Source organism: Benincasa hispida, chromosome 11 (assembly GCF_009727055.1).
Source record: "Benincasa hispida cultivar B227 chromosome 11, ASM972705v1, whole genome shotgun sequence".
NCBI lineage: Eukaryota > Viridiplantae > Streptophyta > Magnoliopsida > Cucurbitales > Cucurbitaceae > Benincasa > Benincasa hispida.
Genome location: NC_052359.1, coordinates 45704392 through 45709582, shown reverse-complemented (window position 1 = coordinate 45709582; position 5191 = coordinate 45704392).

Genomic DNA, 5191 nt, shown 5'->3' with positions numbered 1-5191 from the left:
TGATCTACTTGTATATCTCACATACATGCTTAAGTTACATGAAATAACCATGGATCTTAGTTTATTGGATTTGATTAAATGCTTATAAAATAACATTTATTTTATTAATAACAATATGTTTATAAAATGTTTACAAACTACGAAACCACTGGGAGAATTAGGACACCAATCCCAACAGTTCATTAGAGCTTCAAGCTACAGATTCATGAGGTCCCCTTGGTAGCTCAAAAGGATTTAGTTAAGAATAAGTTTTTGGATTAATTTGAATTGTTCAAATTAATAGAGGAATTTAATTATATATGATATAATTAAAGTATTTCAATTATATATGATATAATTGTCATAATGTATTTGATACATTATAGCTTAATGGGAGGAAATAAATATTTGAATGAGATTCAAATATATTTTCTATGAATGGGATTCATAGTTGTTACATTTAATATAAATACGATTTATATTAAATGACATAAAATAGAAAAAAAACTATAGTTTATATTGTATATGATACAATATTAAAACTATAGGTTATATGTTATATTTCATATAATATGTAATTTAATATAAATATAATATGATATGTTGGTTATCATATTTATTTATGTTATATTATTATTATTTGAATAATATGGAAGACAGTTACAACTCCCTTCCTCATCTTTTCTCTCCATTCACTTTAGTGGGTGGTTATGTTTTTTTTATAGTAAGAGGAATAAAAAAGAAAAATATTTTTTCTTTCTCTTTAAATGTACGATTGCTGTTGAACGATTGAAAGTGTTGTAACAGAAAAGTTCTGTGAGTTTGTCTTGCGAGAAAGCTCCCAATCTTCTTCTTCCACCTTAAGACTTTTCCCTCCTAATCAAAATAGTCAAAGCCCACCACTTCTGGGTTCTCACCCCAAGAATACCAAGGTAACATTGTGGTTGTGTCCGGGATTTGGTTCGAGAAATTCTTGAAGAAGGTATTCAAGCTGTTCGTAACTGTTCGAGGGAAACGTGAAGAAAGGTTCATCAAAGGTGATATTTCTTGAACCTTTTTCTTGTAAAAATATGTTGTAATTTAATTTAAATGCATATCTATTGTATGTTTACTGTAAGCTTTACATTCGATAATTTATGGAATTTGGTCGATCCGCTTCCGCTCAAGGTTCTCCTGACAAGAGGTCCTTCAATAAACATACCCATATCTTGAATAATCATCAGTAAAAGTGATAAAATATTCAAAACCACCCATTGCTTTAACATTCATCAGACCACAGAGGTCTAAATGTACCAACTTTAGAGGTTCTTTGACCCAGTGACCTTTTCTAGTAAAAAGGTCTTTTAGTCATTTTGCCTTCAAGGCATGACTCACACACAAGTAAAGAATTTTCTTTTAATTCGTTTAGAAGTCCATTCTTCACCAATCTCTCAATTCTATTGAGATTGATGTGCCCTAATCTGAGGTGCCAAAGATGGGCATTTTCTTTATGAGAAATTTAAGTCTTTTATGTTGAGTTACCGCAATTTTAATCATTTCAGTGTTATGGAGGGATTTAGTTGCTAACGGTCTTAGCACATATAAATTATTTTCCAGTTCAGTTGAACAAATATTGACACCATTCTTTGAAATAAGCACTTTATTTACAAAGAAATTTATATAATATGATTGTTCAAGTAAACACTTTACAAAAATTAAGTTCCTCTTCAAACCAGGAACTATATATACATATTTTAGTAAAATATATCTATTCTGTAAAGTTACTGGAGACCTACCACTGTCACAACTGAGACGACGTGCCCAGTTGTAACCTGCATCGTCATCACCCCAGCTCCCAGTTGCCGCTAGGAACTAGTTCCCTGAAATGAAGAACAAACATGGTTAATGGCACCTGAATCAATTATCCAAGATGAATCATCATTCTCCACTAAATAGGTTTCCAAAACAAGTAAATCATATTTACCTTGCTTGACCTTCTTCTTTTCTGTCAAGTACTTGGGACAGTTCCTATTTCAATGTCTCTCCTAGTTGTGATGGAAACAGATTCCCTTTACAACTTTAGTTTTCTTGCCCTTTTGGCCAGGAGCTGGTGGGTCAGATTTTCCCTTTCCACCTTTCCTCTTCTTCCACTTTTTGGTGCTAGAAGAAGAAGGCACAAACTTTGTCCCAGAGGTCGAACCTCTGTAGAATTTTTTAGAAGATGAAGCAACATTTGCTTCAACTTTCTATTCCTTATTTTTCATCAAGGACTAGAAGGTCTGTAGCTCGTTGAGCAAGGTGGTTAGGTTGTAGTTAATCCTATTCATAACAACATTGCTATGGAACTGTAGGAAACTTTCAAGTAAAGATTTCAGAATGAAGCTAACCTGACTGGCTTCATCAATGAAGGACCTATTCATCTCCACCATGTTGAAGTGGACCATCACATTGAGAACATGTTCTCGAATATATGCCCCTTCTTGTATACGGGCATTAAAGATATGTTTGAGAGCGTTGTGCCTGAGCTGTGCAGAGGTTGTCCAAACATTCCCTTCAGGGACTTTATAATCTCACGAGCCATGAGTATCGACTGATGCTTCTTGGCCAAGACTTTGGAAAGGCTTGCCAAGATGTATGTTCGGTCCTTCTCGTTTGCCCGTGTCCATCGCTTGTATGCTTTTTGAACATTTCGAGCAGCATTGAGAACTGGAATGGGAGGACAATCCTCTATAAGGACAAAACTTAGGTCATCAACGATAAATATTGTGTTGATCGTATTTTTCCAGGAAGTGTAATTTTCGCCTGTTAGTTTATCAGCGACGAGTAAATTAAGTGTAGTGGAAGTCATATTGAAAAGATTGCTGCAAATTATTTATAATGAGTCTATTTTCATTAAACCATCAAGACAACCAATCAACTTTAGCAAAATAGTCTAATGTATCCTAAGTGACATCTATTTTACAATGATATTTCAGTGAGGTAGGACAAAAGTCACCATAGGGTGATTAAGTGCCCCTTCACTGAAATGAGACAATCTCAACTAATAGACATAACAACTCATTGTTACTGTCACTATTAGTCACCATTGTTTGATAAAAAATTTGTTAAACTTGCTTAATAATTCTTGTAAGTGTAACCCCTCATTTTAGGTCCTAAAATTTTGCCCTAATGAGCCAACTGTAGGAAAAAACCAATTGGGACATGAAACTAAAATAACCCTATCCATTGCTAGAGTTTGAATAAAACGTTATACAAAATTGCCATCGTATAGGGGGACACTCAAGGTGCCACGAGGCCATGCACAAAACTTTACTTCAAACTGATGAGAGAGACCGAGGGATGTGTTGTCACACGTCCCACTCCCACTTATTATAAACACTCTCTCCATTCATCTTGATATTGACCTATACAAATGTCATCTATAGGGGGACACTCAAGGTGCCTCAAGGCTAAGTATAGATGTCACGATGTGAACTTTAAGGGAGAAGTGTAAAGAGGATAAAATGAAGTATCATATACCCCATTTTCCTCCCACTGATTTTCTTACCTAGGGTTAATTAACTTAAGAAAATCTGGCTACTAATTTTAACTAAGTGAATATTTAATTTACCCAAAAACAAAATTTGCCTTTGGATAGTTAAACAATTTTGATTAAGGTCTATTAAACTCTTTAAAAAACTTTAATCAAACTTGCATGCATATAACAAATCTATCTAATTCACCTTTCCAGGTAAGTTCCTAGCTAGGGGTGTTATGTTTCTGTCAACTTAAATACCCCAACCTAGACATTTATTAAATAGTTAATATTTTATTAAGAATCAATTTAATCCTATTAAACTGATTAAAAGATTAAACTTATATTTCTAATCTCATTAGAAATGTGATCTTAGGTCTATCTTAATCATGTTTTAAAACAATTTTAAAAGATGATTTTAACCTAAGATTTGCATGCAACTATGAATTATAGATTTTAATTTCTAATTTCATTTTGTTATAAAAATTATAAAGAAAAGAAATAAATTAAAACCATAAAATACATACTTTGACATACTTTAATAAATTATAACATTTATAAATTAACTAAGATAGTGTCATGCTTCATGCAATTTTATTTCATTACTAACATATATAACATTTATATAAATAGTTAATGAAATAAACTATAACATATATCCATATATACATTGAACTATATATTATAACAAATATAATATAAATGATGCATGGATATGCTATCAATTCATGCATCATATATTATAACATTTATATTATATGATGCATGAGCATGCTATAAAATTAAATCATGCATCTAAAATTATAACCTTTATAATGTGATGCATGAAATTAAATGCATAACCTATGGTAGGATTTCATACTATATGACATACTTTATGGCATATAAATATAAATAAAAATAAAAATCATATATCATATGTATAATATAAAAGCAATTAATGGACTAGGATTAGACACCTAAAAGGAAATTTAAAACTAATTATTACAAAATAAATATCCATTCGATTCAAAACAGGTGAACCGAGCCTTAAACCGCCCGAACTAGATTGCAAATAGCTTGAACCAGCCATGAACTGGTCCAGAAGAACCCAACCAATTCAAATTAGAGAATCCACAAACCGAACCGGACTAGCAGACTATAAATCGTGTGCGAACCTGAGCTGAATTGTGCGTCCTCTTCGTCTCGGAGCATTGTGACGTCATGCCCTAGCGTCGCGGCGTTATGGAAATGACCTTCGTCCGCCACATTGCAGCATTGTGACGTTAGGGCACATCGTCACGACACTACTGTATAGCCACCCACTGTACAGTTTTGAACTTCTTCGAAACACCTCCAATTTTGGCATCATTTTGACCAGAACGTCACCAGGAATAGCTCGAGCAACTCAAGGACTTAAAATACAGACTCGATTGCTAGATTATGCCCCAAAACATGGGCCTTTAAAACAACAAAAAAGGTAAAATAAAGCAATAAATCTATACTGTCTAATCTCATAAACATCCATTAATTGTAGACCACATTCAACACAACACATCACATGAACATTTTAAATGTAGTAACCCACCAAAACTGTAAAATTAATTCTGAAAATTTTGGAAAAATTGGGCTATTAAGTGTTGCTCTGATACCAATTGAAGGAACCTCGTGATGGCCGCTCTGATACCAATTGAAGGAACCTCGTGAAGGGACCATAAAGTGGAAGCGAATTGTCCCAAT